This window comes from Bombina bombina, chromosome 1 (genome assembly GCF_027579735.1).
Source record: "Bombina bombina isolate aBomBom1 chromosome 1, aBomBom1.pri, whole genome shotgun sequence".
Lineage (NCBI taxonomy): Eukaryota > Metazoa > Chordata > Amphibia > Anura > Bombinatoridae > Bombina > Bombina bombina.
Window position 1 is genome coordinate 1,190,793,742 of NC_069499.1, and position 17,970 is coordinate 1,190,811,711.

The 17,970-nt window shown below is 36.4% G+C and overlaps 1 protein-coding gene and 1 long non-coding RNA gene across 2 annotated transcripts in view; both read left to right on the forward strand.

The window, feature by feature from the left end:
• GPATCH8 (G-patch domain containing 8) overlaps nt 1-17,970 on the forward strand; it is a gene marked incomplete at its 5' end in the record, with an annotated part of 245,482 nt that overhangs the window by 96,330 nt on the left and 131,182 nt on the right.
• Nucleotides 8,797-11,214, forward strand: LOC128647187 (uncharacterized). Its single transcript, XR_008400362.1, has 4 exons — nt 8,797-9,847; nt 10,232-10,357; nt 10,525-10,578; nt 10,670-11,214. It is a non-coding gene; the product is annotated as an uncharacterized LOC128647187 (long non-coding RNA).

Consider the following 17,970-nt stretch of genomic DNA (forward strand, 5'->3'; position numbering starts at 1 on the left):
ACAGGATACTCACATGTAGTGGAGGCAATCAATCTTGCCCATAGAGACAGGCTGGAATTCACAGCAGTCCAGCTAGCTGTTCCAAAGTGTGGTAGTAGGTGGGTGGGTTATAGAGTGTTGGTACTCTATAGTAGCATAGCAGCAAGAAGTGGTAGTTAAAACACTTAGAGTGGATATGGTAAAAAGTAAATTTATTTAAAAAATATAAAAAATATATATATATATTAAAACAATACCACTCAGCTCAGTGTTAAAACATATATATCTTAAACATAATGATTACATGCGACGCGTTTCTCAGATATACTGTTTCCTCAGGCATGTTATTACACAATTCTTAACCTCCTTATATAGGGCTATGCTACTATGAATACACCCACATCCCACCCCCACCAATCATTCAAATTATAACCAATCAGGAGCCATCATTTCACAATGTCGCCGCCCTAATTACAATATACTGCATAAATTCTATATGTATATTCAAATAGTCTTTCAAACAAGTGAATAAGCTGGATGTTTCTAAATTTGTATTTTTATATACATTTGTATTGTCCAAATGCCTAACATTTTGTGATCGAAAATTTACAATCTATGCTATTCGTAATTTCTAAAATATCATAGGATGACTTGGTTGTCAATCACTCTATGGTCAGATGACTTACAAGATGGACCCGTTCATTTGTCTATATAGCTGTCACTCATATCGAGAATTTGCGCTTAGATTCCTATTTTTGTTCCTACCCATTTCCACACTGTCACTCTGGGTGCGCATGTCCAATCAGGGCACTGACTGGAGACGCGCCTCCACCACCAATGCGTGACGTAATGTACCGTGATTGGCGTGCACTGAAGTGTATCATGCCAATTCACGGGCGAAGGTAAACAAAGTCTCCCATTGGTCTAACCTGCAATCACATGGTAGAGATATTCGTATCTTCACAAATAGTATTGCAGGCTGTCAATATGACTTAGGGAAGTGTAATGGTTGGCGGCGGCCAACCATAAAGGCAAAACTCCCATTGGTCCTGCCTGTGTTCTTATCGAATGGACTGTGACTATTGGTCCGTGGGGGGAAAGATAATCAAAACCAAGATATGTACTACAATTAGAGCCGATTGTTCTCTAGACTATTGTTCTACTATATTGCGTAATTCTGTTTATGAAACCAGCCACAAAGTGAGGCACCCACTTGAGGGGAGTACCAATTCCCATGCCAACAGATAGGTTATATTGACTTATTAACGTGTGTCAAATGTGCATGTCAGGAGTAATTCAGATATAACAAGTAATGTTTATATATATCTCCCTTTCTCTCATTGCCTATATGTGTTCTTAAGTCCCCGCAAAGACAAATGTATTAAATTCAAATACCATGCATAATAATATAAATGTGTCTATATAATGTTAAAGTGCAATTCTAAATAATTGGCTCAAAATATTACAAAAAGTGCTAGATGATAATTAGTATTCTCTAGTGACTGTAAGTTCAATCGTGTATATTATGTTCTCTCTATATAAAGTAATGTGCCTAAATTGCCTAACAATGCTGTACAATAACTCCCTTGTGCAGAAAGTGAGATTATGTAAATAAATTATTGTAATGACCCCCTTATCGGGAGTGTCAGTGTAAATAATAACTAATTAGAAAGACATATAAATTACAAGTGATATGTATCTGGGTGTATAGTGTTATAATATTAACTTTATAGATTTACTCCCTATGAAGGGATGTGGACGTGAGCCTAGAAGAAAATTATAATTAAAATTTGACATATCAATATAATGACAGGATACCAATGATCCCTAGTCTAAGGTGTTGATGTGAATGATAACTAATAGTGATACCTAAAATAAGGGGTGTGAATACTAGTGGCAGGGTTAAATTTAAATATATTGGTGAGTATATTACATAGGAGGTGAGCTATGTTCATCTAGGGACAGTGGCATATGAAGTACAACCTAATATACAGATTCCATATACAGATATATAGTGACCAAATACTAAGATCCTTACTAATGAGAAGCAATGATCGATTGTGCAGAAATGCAACTAAGCAAATACTATGGAGTCAATGACTTCATTAAGCCCCGTGGGAAACAATGTTTGGAATTTAAATATCCAATATGTTTCCCTTTGTCTCAAACGGGTGAATCTATTATAGTGATGGCTGATTGGGATACTTTCTAGTGGCGTAATGCTGAATGAGCATCCACCTTGTATGGTTTTGGTGCACTTGTGCCTAGAGACACTATGTTTGATCGAATTTTTAATTATATTTCTTTTATGCTCTCCCCATCTCAGTCTCACCTTCCTAGAGGTACGTCCAATATACTGTACCCCACACGCACATGTAAGTGCATATACAACATAACTAAGATTGCATGTAAGGTGTTCAATAATTTGGTATTCTTCTCCTGTCGTGTGAGCTATTATTGATTTCTTTCCGTGTGTAATAAATTTACACATGTGGCATCTTCTATGTCCACATCTGTATGTCCCAATGTTATCAGTCCTGCCCATCCTATACTCAGGGTTCCTAGACCCATTCTTGTTATATTTAGTATGTTTTTTAGTCATAACCACCTTACTTGGTGCCAACTTTTGTTTCAAAGTTGGTGCCCTCCTGTACACTATCTTGGGACGGGGGGCCAAAACCTTCTTTAAGATGGGATCCCTAAGCAAGATGGACCAGTGTTTTTTTATTATTCTATTCACTGCCCTAAAGTTGGAATTATATTGGGTGACAAATAGGGGTTGACTCTGGAGGACAGAGTTTTCTGTCTCTCTTATGGATTTTTCCCCACCAGATAACAAATGGTTTCTGTCTACTGATCTTGCTCGATTATAGCCATGTTCTATAATACTTATGGGGTAACCTTTTTCTCTAAACCTATCCTTTAATATGAGGGATTGTTCGTCATATTTGTTAATGGAACTACAGTTTCGCCTAATCCGGCAAAATTGGCTGTATGGGATATTGATTTTCCAGTTATTATAATGATTACTAGAGTAATCTAGAAAATTATTACAGTCTACTGACTTGAAATACGTGGAGGTACAGATGTTTCCACTCTGCCCCCATGTCAACAATAAATCTAAAAATTCAATTGAGTGTGTCTGAATGTTAGATGTAAATTCTATACCCATATTGTTATTATTGAGGGAATCTACAAAGATCTGTGCCTCCTCACAGGATCCCTCAAACACAAATAGTAAATCATCTATATAACGGCCATAGAACACCAGATTGCCCCTCCACTTTGTGTTGTAGATATAAGTTTCTTCAAAGAACCCCATAAAGAGGTTAGCAAAGCTGGGGGCAAATCTGGTGCCCATGGCCGTTCCTTTGATCTGTAGATAAAACTGATCTAAAAATTGGAAATAATTGTGTTTGAGGATAAATTCTATGAGAATGATCAAATATTCTTTTTGTTTTTCAGGCATATATATGTCCCTATCCAAAAAGATTGAAGTGGTTCTGAGTCCCCACTCGTGTGAGATGTTTGAGTATAATGCTCCCACATCACATGATAGCCATAAATAGTTGTTTTTATACTGTATCTGTGTTAGTTTTTTTAGCAAATCTGTGCTATCTTTAATATAAGAGGGAAGATGTTGTACGTATCTTTGTAAAAAGATGTCTACATATTCACTTAGTCTATCCGTTATACTGTTGATCCCTGCTATAATCGGACGCCCTGGTGGCTTGAGAGCATTTTTATGTAGTTTTGGAAGGTGGTAGTAATAGGGTACCCCAGGATGGTCAGGAAGCAAGTATCTCTTTTCTTTCTTGCTTAGGATACCTATATCACTACCATCCTCCAAAATTTTTACCAGTTTTTCAGAAAAAATTCGGGTGGGGTTATGATTTAATTTCCTATAATAATTTGTATCATGTATGATGCGTTCCGCTTCTTCAATATAATCGGAATAATTTTGAATGACTATCGCCCCACCTTTATCGGCCTGGCGGATGACGATGGTTTTGTTACCCGTCAGGCGTCTCAGAGCTCTCTCTTCGTTGGGCCACATTTTTTTATTGCCAACAATATGGTTGGGAATTTTCTCCCAATCCTCTAATACTAGCTGCTGGAAAAGGTCTATGTATGAGACATCCTCTTTAGGTGGGTGGAATGTCGATGCTGGTGTGAGTGAGGTATGAATGGTGGAGTCAAAAAGTTCCTCTACGAGCAACTCTGGTTCACAGTATACAATGGGAGATGTATTTCTATTGGGTAGACTGTCGAGGAGTATAGGTATACCCTCAATGTTATTTTTCTTCAATGACTTAAGAGCAAAATATCTCTGAAGTGATAATTTCCTTGTGTATTTGTTGAATTCTACAAAAAGGTGAAACAAATTGTGTGTATTGGGGGGGCAGTAGGACAAGCCCCTACCAAGGATCCTTATCTCGTCATTGGTTAGAACGTGTGTGGACAAATTATAAATCCCTTTTTTAAATGTTTCTAATTTCTTTTTTTGTTTGGTTTTGCCTCTGCCTCTCCGTCCCCGTTTGGAAAAGGTCTTTTTTTCCCATTTTGGGGCTGTTGGGAGGGCGGCTGCTGGTTCCTCCTCCATAGTGGAGCGAGGTTGGGTGTCCCTAAAAAAACCTCATTAGAGGTGGTGGCCTGATTCTCAAAGTGTGGAATAGAATTATTATTATTAGCATATTGTCCCGTATTATTCTCAGAATTAAAGACTGAGAACCTATTATGTACAGGGATCATGTTGGGGTTATCATAATTATGATGTATATGAGGTTGTTGAGGAGAATTATAATTATCTTGGTGGTGCATTGTCATGTTGTTACCACGTTCAGATGGCTGTCTATTTTGATAACCCCTGGTCTGATAGTTCTCATTGCTTTGTCGTTTCTCAAACTGCATATTTGGATGATTCCTATTATGGCCGTAATTTTGGTGATTATTGGTATTGATATTATGGGAGCGATTGTTATTATAGGAGCGATTATTATTGCCCTGGTTCACAAACTGACTAGTGGATTTTTTATTATTATTGTTGTTCCTTCCATATGATACTGTGGTCCAATGATCATTTTTCTTATTACGAGTGTAATTGTGTACCTCTCCCTTATTGTAATCCTCCTCATCCCTCTTTAATTTTTTATTTTTATTAGCAATGATTTGTATTTGGTATTCATCCACTGCTTTTATGGTTTTGGTATTTAGCTTAGAATATTCAGAGTGCTCTTTCAAGGGCTCTAAATCCTTCTGTACAGTGTCTATCTGAAGAGATACCTCTGCTATTAATTTTTCCCTATGACTGATTAGGAGGTCAATAAGGTGGAAGGAACATTCATCCAGGGCCTCATACCATTTAGCTAAGAGGTCGGTGTCATTTTTAAATGAGCAGTTTTTGAAAAGCCTCAGACCCCTAGGTATTTGTTTTTTCTCCTTATATTTCTTAAGACAATCTATGTCCCACCAATGTCTGTGTTCTGTTTTCAGTAGATCTTCTAATTTAGAAAATAAATTTTCCACATTGATATTTGGTGTGGAATTGGGAGGGGAATCTATATAGTTATCTCCTTGTTGGTGACTAAGCCTACGTTGATTCCTTTCAACAGATGACAGCATTTTAACACAGGCCTATAGGACCTACTTATGCAGTTGTCAGACAAACGGAATCTCCAAAAAATAATAAATAATAATAATAAAAAATAAATGACTAATAAATAGTTACCAGTAATAACATATGTGATATAAATACAAGAATTAGACAGTGGAATATTACCACTCTAATCGCCTGAAAAAAAGTCCTCAAATGAGAAAGTCCAATATAGCAGGTACCAGCAGTCCAAGGTATCTTTAGTAACAAGATCGATGATGTATGTCACGATCCCACCGAATGTGAGGCTGCTCTCCAACCAACTCCAAGGGAAATGAGTATCTGAAAAGAAAGAACAACACGGAAGGGGCGCCAATGGTGCAGATCAATGAGGGTTTCTGAAATGTACCAATGTACAGTGATAACAGGGTACTCACAATAGATGAGGGCATTCAATCATGCCAGTAGAGACGGGCTGGATTTTGGCAGCAATCCAGCTGGCTGAACAAGTAGGCAGCTCTCTATCAGTATCCAAACGGAGACAGGCTAAAGAAGTGAAACAAAGTACAGAGGCGCCAATGGTGCAGATCAATGGTGGTATAAGGCACAATCACACCCCAATATGCACAGGATACTCACATGTAGTGGAGGCAATCAATCTTGCCCATAGAGACAGGCTGGAATTCACAGCAGTCCAGCTAGCTGTTCCAAAGTGTGGTAGTAGGTGGGTGGGTTATAGAGTGTTGGTACTCTATAGTAGCATAGCAGCAAGAAGTGGTAGTTAAAACACTTAGAGTGGTTATGGTAAAAAGTAAATTTATTTAAAAAATATAAAAAATATATATATATATAAAACAATACCACTCAGCTCAGTGTTAAAACATATATATCTTAAACATAATGATTACATGCGACGCGTTTCTCAGATATACTGTTTCCTCAGGCATGTTATTACACAATTCTTAACCTCCTTATATAGGGCTATGCTACTATGAATACACCCACATCCCACCCCCACCAATCATTCAAATTATAACCAATCAGGAGCCATCATTTCACAATGTCGCCGCCCTAATTACAATATACTGCATAAATTCTATATGTATATTCAAATAGTCTTTCAAACAAGTGAATAAGCTGGATGTTTCTAAATTTGTATTTTTATATACATTTGTATTGTCCAAATGCCTAACATTTTGTGATCGAAAATTTACAATCTATGCTATTCGTAATTTCTAAAATATCATAGGATGACTTGGTTGTCAATCACTCTATGGTCAGATGACTTACAAGATGGACCCGTTCATTTGTCTATATAGCTGTCACTCATATCGAGAATTTGCGCTTAGATTCCTATTTTTGTTCCTACCCATTTCCACACTGTCTCTATATAGAGAGAACATAATATACACGATTGAACTTACAGTCACTAGAGAATACTAATTATCATCTAGCACTTTTTGTAATATTTTGAGCCAATTATTTAGAATTGCACTTTAACATTATATAGACACATTTATATTATTATGCATGGTATTTGAATTTAATACATTTGTCTTTGCGGGGACTTAAGAACACATATAGGCAATGAGAGAAAGGGAGATATATATAAACATTACTTGTTATATCTGAATTACTCCTGACATGCACATTTGACACACGTTAATAAGTCAATATAACCTATCTGTTGGCATGGGAATTGGTACTCCCCTCAAGTGGGTGCCTCACTTTGTGGCTGGTTTCATAAACAGAATTACGCAATATAGTAGAACAATAGTCTAGAGAACAATCGGCTCTAATTGTAGTACATATCTTGGTTTTGATTATCTTTCCCCCCACGGACCAATAGTCACAGTCCATTCGATAAGAACACAGGCAGGACCAATGGGAGTTTTGCCTTTATGGTTGGCCGCCGCCAACCATTACACTTCCCTAAGTCATATTGACAGCCTGCAATACTATTTGTGAAGATACGAATATCTCTACCATGTGATTGCAGGTTAGACCAATGGGAGACTTTGTTTACCTTCGCCCGTGAATTGGCATGATACACTTCAGTGCACGCCAATCACGGTACATTACGTCACGCATTGGTGGTGGAGGCGCGTCTCCAGTCAGTGCCCTGATTGGACATGCGCACCCAGAGTGACAGTGTGGAAATGGGTAGGAACAAAAATAGGAATCTAAGCGCAAATTCTCGATATGAGTGACAGCTATATAGACAAATGAACGGGTCCATCTTGTAAGTCATCTGACCATAGAGTGATTGACAACCAAGTCATCCTATGATATTTTAGAAATTACGAATAGCATAGATTGTAAATTTTCGATCACAAAATGTTAGGCATTTGGACAATACAAATGTATATAAAAATACAAATTTAGAAACATCCAGCTTATTCACTTGTTTGAAAGACTATTTGAATATACATATAGAATTTATGCAGTATATTGTAATTAGGGCGGCGACATTGTGAAATGATGGCTCCTGATTGGTTATAATTTGAATGATTGGTGGGGGTGGGATGTGGGTGTATTCATAGTAGCATAGCCCTATATAAGGAGGTTAAGAATTGTGTAATAACATGCCTGAGGAAACAGTATATCTGAGAAACGCGTCGCATGTAATCATTATGTTTAAGATATATATGTTTTAACACTGAGCTGAGTGGTATTGTTTTATATATATATATATTTTTTATATTTTTTAAATAAATTTACTTTTTACCATATCCACTCTAAGTGTTTTAACTACCACTTCTTGCTGCTATGCTACTATAGAGTACCAACACTCTATAACCCACCCACCTACTACCACACTTTGGAACAGCTAGCTGGACTGCTGTGAATTCCAGCCTGTCTCTATGGGCAAGATTGATTGCCTCCACTACATGTGAGTATCCTGTGCATATTGGGGTGTGATTGTGCCTTATACCACCATTGATCTGCACCATTGGCGCCTCTGTACTTTGTTTCACTTCTTTAGCTCTTCTTCTTTTGACTAATAAAAAATAGAAAATCACACATTTTACAAAATGTATTATACAAAATGCATTCACTCAAATACTTTGTCTGAAAATCCAAGAAAAACTTTATTCAATCAAACATTATCTTCTTACAAGGCTAATCTTAATCCTCTTATTGTCTCACTTTTTGATCTTATTTAGACTATTCAAAATGAAATGTATACTTTGTGAAAACTGGAGATAACAATATTTTATAACTCTGAGATAAATACATTAGATTGTGATGTAATGCATTTATATAATACAATAGTGAAGAATAAAATACCCACTTTAATCTCGATAAAGCACCAATAATATTGCTAATAACAATATTGAAATATCTAAAAATATTTACTCATGTGTAAAAGTATTCTATTATTAAACTACATTACTAAGTATATTGCTTACATTTTTTAAGACAACTCTTTATCAAAGTGCGCATTTTAGATTGCCTCCGGTACAAATCGTTGTATCTTTTCAGACATTGTTTTCTTGTTCTTTTTTGTCCAGATACTCTCCTCACTCTTCGCACCATCTCACATAGAATTCTGTTTCTTGTGTCCTGATCCAAAGTGAAAATCCCTTTTTTCTTTTGGGGAAAATATTTATCCATAGTATAGGAAATAAGAAGAATCCATTAGAAATCCATGTATTCCATATGAAATAAAAACTGCGACATAAAGGTCTTTCTAGAACATAAGTTTACAGTATACACCCTATATATACCGTTTTCATACCCTTTTCATCAACTACATAGATACTTGTTTTGAAACCGTTATAAAAAGACAACTTTAGTTTGTATCAAAAATATTGTTATTTTTTGTGCTCTTTAGTATCTCATTTTTACAATGGCATCTGCCCAAGCTGGAAACACCAAAAGCGGGAGAAGTATAATGTTTACTCATCGGCAAAATTGTATTTTGGTAGAATCGGTTATCGAACACTACAATGAATTTATTTTGTACCAAGCCAGAACTGTAAACCCACAGAGAAAAAGATCAATTTGGACACAAATCAGTAGATCTGTTTCAGCAGAAGGAAGTTTTCCTAAGGATCTAAAGGCCTGTCGGAAGAGGGTAACTGATATTTGAAAAAACATTAAGAAAAAGGTTTGCAGAGAAAACAATCTTCCAAAGGAACCGGTGGAGGCCCCGGATATAGGGCAGAATTAATGGACTTTGATCAGATGCTTTATGCAAGGATGGGTGATGCCGTTGTGGTTGGCCTGGATGTTCCAGCAGACACTATGGATTTTAGAGTTAAGTTAAAGGTACATTAAACCCTTAAATTTTATACATCTTGGTTATTGAATTATATTATGTAATTTGTATTATTCAATTGATATTCCTTGATGTAAAGTATATCTAAATATGCTCACTATATATATGATGTTTCTTTGATGCACAAAGAAGTTTTGTGTGATTGGCTCATGTGCATACTTTTATTTTTTCTTTTGCAACTAAGGATATGTAGAAAATGAAGACAGGAACAATAATAGAAGAAATTGGTTATGTTTTTTAAATTTCTATTCTCTATCTAAATTCTGAAATAGAATTTTTGGTTTTGTAGGACTATGATAACATTGTTATATTTTGGCTGTTTTTTTTTTATCTATAATTATGTAATTTTAATACACGTATATTCGTATTATTAGAGCAAGAACATGAGGTACATGAGGAAGAGGGGATAGATGCACAGGAAGATCAACCTTTTGAAAATGAATATACCTCTCAAGAGCAACAACCATCCACCTCCACAGTACAAAGAGAAGAAGGGGCGAGTAAGTGATTTTATAAAAACAAACAATAGTTATTATATATTTTAATGCAATATGTATGCAATTAGTTTACATGCCGAGAGCAGTGATGATAATTTGTTGGGTAATGTATATTTTGAATTTACAATTTATGCTGTTAATTTTCTAATGTTATTTGTATTTTGTTGTAGGTGTTCGTGAATTACTACAAACCATGCAGGACAGTTCTATATTATTATTCAATGGTAGGTTATCTTAGAATTGTAATGTTCATTTTTGTTTTTATATTAATGAATGTAACATATTAATAATACATATTTTCCATGTAATACACAGAAGATCATGTTGAAATCAATTTGGAACCTCTGGTTGAGGATTCTGTATGTCCAGAAGATGAGGATGAGACTCAAATTGAGGGACACACACCAGAGGGACCAACCCCACCTAATTTAGAAACTCCACAGAATATCATGGACAATGAATCTGAGGAAGATGAAAGACCAGAACAATTGATAAACCAAGAAGATTTAACAGGCAGTGGAAATGAAATACAAAACCTCAGACATGGCTTTGGGATTCAGAAATGAGCAAAGTGCTTTTTTTTAAAGAAATGTTAAGATTGCAAGAAGAAAGAAATGCAGAATTTAAAAGAAGAATAGAAGATTTTCTAATCCATAATTACTTATTAATATTTTTTGTTTTTGCACTTTATTGTTGAAAATACATGTTCAAAGTTTTTCATGTTGAAAAGTTGAGCACTCATATTTTTGTAATGTTTAAGTTAGATTTGCAAAACTGTTTGTTTAAAAATGTTCAATAAGTATTTGCTATAACAATTTTAAAAATTGTATGTAAATCTAATAAAAAATACAAGCTGTTGATTTTTGTTTCAAAATTTTATTCAAATAATATAATTAAAATTCTTTAACTAATAAACACAACTTTTCTTTCATGTAATTAGCAAGAGTCCATGAGCTAGTGACGTATGGGATATACATTCCTACCAGGAGGGGCAAAGTTTCCCAAACCTCAAAATGCCTACAAATACACCCCTCACCACACCCACAAATCAGTTTTACAAACTTTGCCTCCCGTGGAGGTGGTGAAGTAAGTTTGTGCTAGATTCTACTTTGATATGCGCTTCGCAGCAGGCTGGAGCCCGGTTTTCCTCTCAGTGTGCAGTGAATGTCAGAGGGATGTGAGGAGAGTATTGCCTATTTGAATTCAATGGTCTCCTTCTACGAGATCTTTTTCATAGGTTCTCTGTTATCGGTCGTAGAGATTCATCTCTTACCTCCCTTTTCAGATCGACGATATACTCTTATACCATTACCTCTGCTGATTCTCGTTTCAGTACTGGTTTGGCTTTCTACTACATGTAGATGAGTGTCCTGGGGTAAGTAAGTCTTATTTTTTGTGACACTCTAAGCTATGGTTGAGCACTTTTATGTAAAAGTTCTAAATATATGTGTTTAAACATTTATTTGCCTTGATTCAGGATGATCAATATTCCTTATTTCAGACAGTCAGTTTCATTATTTGGGATAATGCATATGAATAATCAATTTTTTCTTACCTTTAAATTGACTTTTTTCTCTGTGGGCTGTTTGCTTTATATGTTGTTTTTTCTCTTACATATTGCAAGATGTCTCAGATTGACCCTGGATCAGAAGCTACTTCTGGAAAAACGCTGCCTGATGCTGGTTCTACCAAAGTTAAGTGCATTTGTTGTAAACTTGTGGTATCTGTTCCTCCGGCTGTAGTTTGTGATGAATGTCATGATAAACTTGCTAATGCAGATAAAATTTCCATTAGTAATATTCCATTACCTGTTGTTGTTCCATCAACATCTAATACTCAGGATGTTCCTGTTAATATAAGAGATTTTGTTTCTAAATCTATTAGGAAGGCTATGTCTGTTATTCCTCCTTCCAGTAAGCGTAAAAGGTCTTTTAAAACTTCTCATTTCTCAGATGAATTTTTAAATGAACATCATCATTCTGATTTGTCTGTTTCTGATGAGGATTTTTCTGGTTCAGAGGATTCTGTCTCAGATATTGACACTGTTAAATCTTCATATTTATTTAAAATGGAATTTATTCGTTCTTTACTTAAAGAAGTTTTAATCGCATTAGAAATGGAGGATTCTAGTCCTCTTGATACTAAATCTAATAAGCGTTTAAATTCGGTTTTTAAACCTCCTATAGTTAATCCGGAAGTTTTTCCTGTCCCTCATGCTATTTCTGAAGTAATTTCTAGGGAATGGAATAATCTGAGTAATTCTTTTACTCCTTCTAAAAGATTTAAGAAATTGTATCCTGTGCCATCTGACAGATTAGAGTTTTGGGACAAAATCCCTAAAGTTGATGGGGCTATCTCTACTCTTGCTAAGCGCACTACTATTCCTACGGCAGATAGTACTTCCTTTAAGGATCCTTTAGATAGGAAGATTGATTCCTTTCTAAGGAAAGCTTATTTATGTTCAGGTAATCTTCTTAGGCCTGCTATTTCTTTGGCTGATGTTGCTGCAGCTTCCACTTTTTGGTTGGAGGCTTTGGCGCAACAAGTTTCAGATCATAATTCTCATAGCATTGTTAAACTTCTTCAACATAATAACTTTATTTGTGATGCCATCTTTGATATCATTAGAGTTGATGTCAGGTATATGTCTTTAGCTATTCTAGCTAGAAGAGCTTTATGGCTTAAAACTTGGAATGCTGATATGTCTTCTAAGTCATCTTTGCTTTCCCTTTCTTTCCAAGGTAATAAATTGTTTGGTTCCCAGTTGGATTCTATTATTTCAACTGTTACTGGGGGGAAAGGAACTTTTTTACCTCAGGATAAAAAATCTAAAGGTAAATATAGGGCTGCTAATCGTTTTCGTTCCTTTCGTCAGAATAAGGAACAGAAGCCTGATCCTTCCCCTAAAGGAACGGTTTCTGTTTGGAAACCGTCTCCAGTCTGGAATAAATCCAAGCCTTTTAGAAAGCCAAAGCCAGCTCCCAAGTCCACATGAAGGTGCGGCCCTCATTCCAGCACAGCTGGCAGGGGGCAGATTACGATTTTTCAAAGAAATTTGGATCAATTCGATTCACAGTCTTTGGATTCAGAACATTGTTTCACAAGGGTACAGAATAGGTTTCAAGGTAAGGCCACCTGCAAGAAGATTTTTTCTTTCTCGCATTCCAATAAATCCAGTTAAGGCTCAGGCGTTTCTGAAATGTGTGTCAGATCTAGAGTTGGCTGGAGTAATTGTGCCAGTTCCAGTTCTGGAACAGGGTCTGGGTTTTTACTCAAATCTATTCATTGTACCAAAAAAGGAGAATTCCTTCAGACCAGTTCTGGATTTAAAAATATTGAATCGTTATGTAAGGATACCAACATTCAAAATGGTAACTATAAGGACTATTCTGCCTTTTGTTCAGCAAGGGCATTATATGTCCACAATAGATTTGCAGGATGCATATCTGCATATTCCGATTCATCCAGATCACTTTCAGTTTCTGAGATTCTCTTTTCTAGACAAGCATTACCAATTTGTGGCTCTGCCGTTTGGCCTAGCAACGGCTCCAAGGATTTTTTCAAAAGTTCTCGGTGCTCTTCTATCTGTAATCAGAGAACAGGGTATTGTGGTATTTCCTTATTTGGACGATATCTTGGTACTTGCTCAGTCTTCACATTTAGCAGAATCTCATACGAATCGACTTGTGTCGTTTCTTCAAGAACATGGTTGGAGGATCAATTTACCAAAGAGTTCATTGATTCCTCAGACAAGGGTAACCTTTTTAGGTTTCCAAATAAATTCAGTGTCCATGACTTTGTCTCTGACGGACAAGAGACGTCTGAAATTGATTTCAGCTTGTCGAAACCTTCAGTTTCAATCATTCCCTTCGGTAGCCTTATGCATGGAAATTCTAGGTCTTATGACTGCTGCTTTGGACGCGATCCCCTTTGCTCGTTTTCACATGCGACCTCTTCAGCTCTGTATGCTGAACCAGTGGTGCAGGGATTATACAAAGATATCACAGTTAATATCTTTAAATCCGATTGTACGACATTCTCTGACGTGGTGGACAAATCACCATCGTTTTGTTCAAGGGGCTTCTTTTGTTCTTCCAACCTGGACTGTGATCTCAACAGATGCGAGTCTGACAGGTTGGGGAGCTGTATGGGGGTCTCTGACAGCGCAGGGGGGTTGGGAATCTCAGGAGGCGAGATTACCAATCAACATTTTGGAACTCCGTGCGATTTTCAGAGCTCTTCAGTCGTGGCCTCTTCTGAAGAGAGAATAGTTCATTTGTTTTCAGACGGACAATGTCACAACCTTGGCATATGTCAATCATCAAGGGGGGACTCACAGCTCTCTGGCTATGAAAGAAGTATCTTGAATACTTGTATGGGCGGAATCCAGCTCCTGTTTAATTTTTGCAGTTCACATCCAAGGTATAGACAATTGGGAAGCGGATTATCTCAGCCGCCAGACGTTACATCCGGGCGAATGGTCTCTTCACCCAGAGGTTTTTCTTCAGATTGTTCAAATCTGGGGTCTTCCAGAAATAGATCTGATGGCTTCTCATCTAAACAAGAAACTTCCCAGGTATCTGTCCAGATCCAGGGATCCTCAGGCGGAGGCAGTGGATGCATTGTCGCTTCCATGGAAGTATCATCCTGCCTATATCTTTCCGCCTCTAGTTCTTCTTCCAAGAGTGATTTCCAAGATTCTAAAAGAGCGTTCGTTTGTACTGCTGGTGGCTCCAGCATGGCCTCATAGGTTTTGGTATGCAGATCTTGTTCGGATGGCTTCTTGCCAACCTTGGACTCTTCCATTAAGACCAGACCTTCTATCTCAAGGCCCATTTTTCCATCAGGATCTCAAATCATTAAATTTGAAGGTGTGGAGATTGAACGCTTGATTCTTAGTCATAGAGGTTTCTCTGACTCCGTAATTAATACTATGTTACAGGCTCGTAAATCTGTGTCTAGAAAGATATATTATCGAGTCTGGAAGACTTACATTTCTTGGTGTTCTTCTCATCAATTTTCCTGGCATTCTTTTAGAATTCCTAGAATTTTACAGTTTCTTCAGGATGGTTTGGATAAAGGTTTGTCTGCAAGTTCCTTGAAAGGAAAAATTTCTGCTCTTTCTGTGCTGTTTCACAGAAAGATTGCTAATCTTCCTGATATTCATTGTTTTGTACAGGCTTTGGTTCGTATCAAACCTGTCATTAAGTCAATTTCTCCTCCTTGGAGTTTGAATTTGGTTCTGGGAGCTCTACAAGCTCCTCCTTTTGAACCTATGCATTCTCTGGATATTAAATTACTTTCTTGGAAAGTTTTGTTTCTTTTGGCCATATCTTCTGCTAGAAGAGTTTCTGAGTTATCTGCTCTTTCTTGTGAATCTCCTTTTCTGATTTTTCATCAGGATAAGGCAGTGTTGCGGACTTCATTTAAATTTTTACCTAAGGTTGTGAATTCTAACAACATTAGTAGAGAAATTGTGGTTCCTTCATTGTGTCCTAATCCTAAGAATTCTAAGGAAAGATCATTACATTCTTTGGATGTAGTAAGAGCTTTGAAATATGTTGAAGCTACTAAAGATTTCCGAAAGACTTCTGGTCTATTTGTTATCTTTTCTGGTTCTAGGAAAGGTCAGAAGGCCTCTGCCATTTCTTTGGCGTCTTGGTTAAAGTCTTTGATTCATCATGCTTATGTTGAGTCGGGTAGAACTCCGCCTCAAAGGATTACAGCTCATTCTACTAGGTCAGTTTCTACTTCCTGGGCGTTTAGGAATGAAGCTTCGGTTGATCAGATTTGCAAAGCAGCAACTTGGTCTTCTTTGCATACCTTTACTAAATTCTACCATTTTGATGTGTTTTCTTCTTCTGAAGCAGTTTTTGGTAGAAAAGTACTTCAGGCAGCTGTTTCAGTTTGATTCTTCTGCTTATAATTTCAGTTTTTTTTCATTATAAAATTTAAACTTTGTTTTGGGGTGTGGATTATTTTTCAGCGGAATTGGCTGTCTTTATTTTATCCCTCCCTCTCTAGTGACTCTTGCGTGGAAGTTCCACATCTTGGGTATTTATTATCCCATACGTCACTAGCTCATGGACTCTTGCTAATTACATGAAAGAAAACATAATTTATGTAAGAACTTACCTGATAAATTAATTTCTTTCATATTAGCAAGAGTCCATGAGACCCACCCTTTTTTGTGGTAATTATGATTTTTTTGTATAAAGCACAACTATTCCAATTCCTTATTTTTTGATGCTTTCGCACTTTTTCTTATCACCCCACTTCTTGGCTATTCGTTAAACTGATTTGTGGGTGTGGTGAGGGGTGTATTTGTAGGCATTTTGAGGTTTGGGAAACTTTGCCCCTCCTGGTAGGAATGTATATCCCATACGTCACTAGCTCATGGACTCTTGCTAATATGAAAGAAATTAATTTATCAGGTAAGTTCTTACATAAATTATGTTTTTTTCATTTGTATGATTATATAACAGTAGTGATGATTATTCGGGTCCAATTTTTACACAAGTCCTGTGTTATCCATGGTTTCTGTAATACAATGTGAAAGGAAATTAGAAATTTAGAAAAATACACATTCTTTGCAAAAAACTAAAAAAAAGAAAAGAAAAACAACTTCCATGAAAAATATCTTTCAATAATTTCCATACGGTTTTGAACACCGGCCCTAGTAGTGTGCCTGTTTAATATGTCTTGGGGGACATAGATGTCATCAGTATGATCCTTAGGACAAAATTCATCTTGGTTTCCTTGAGATATTGCAATATTATGCAAAATGCAGCATACTAGAATAATGTTATTGCACTTCTCTGGTGAGTATTGCAAGTCTCCCCCTGACCTGTCCAACACCCGAAATCTCATCTTTAACACACCGAATGTTCTCTCTCTATAGCACTTCTTGTACTACGGTGTGACTCGTTGAATTTTATCTCTGCCCGTGTATGAGGCGATGGTACTGGGGTCAAAAGCCAAGGCCTACACGGATAACCACTGTCACCTACAAATAAAGAAAAATATTCATTGTAAAACAATACTTAGTAAATCTATATGTTCTTTTAGCAATACAGAAATAAAGAAATAAAATAAATAAAAAGATAATAAAAATAATTCTAAAAAAATAATAAAAATTGTCTGAGAAGGTATATACATATTTAAAAATTCAATGTCCTTCAAAATGGGAAAACAAAATTAAACATAATACCAAAAAATATATAAAGTTAAACTCACCCAATAGCCAATCATGTGGCATGTCTCCACGTTCAAACGATGTAAATAATGCAGATTGTTTGAGAATGTGGTAATCGTGGCAAGAACCAGGAAATCCTGACCGCACAGCCCAAATTTTTAAGTTGGCATCATACACAGCCTGAACATTCAGTGAATGGAAGCTTTTGCTATTCCTGTATTGCTCCTCCCTTAAAGATGGTGGTCTTAAAGCTATGTGGGTGCAATCAATGGCACCAAGAACATTAGTCATACCAGCAACTTGATAAAATGATGCCTTAACTGTGTGCCATTCTTGCATATTCCTGGGCACAAAAATAAACTTATTTAGATGTTTCAAAATAGATTTTAAAACAATTCTTAGATGCCTGCAAAATGAAGGC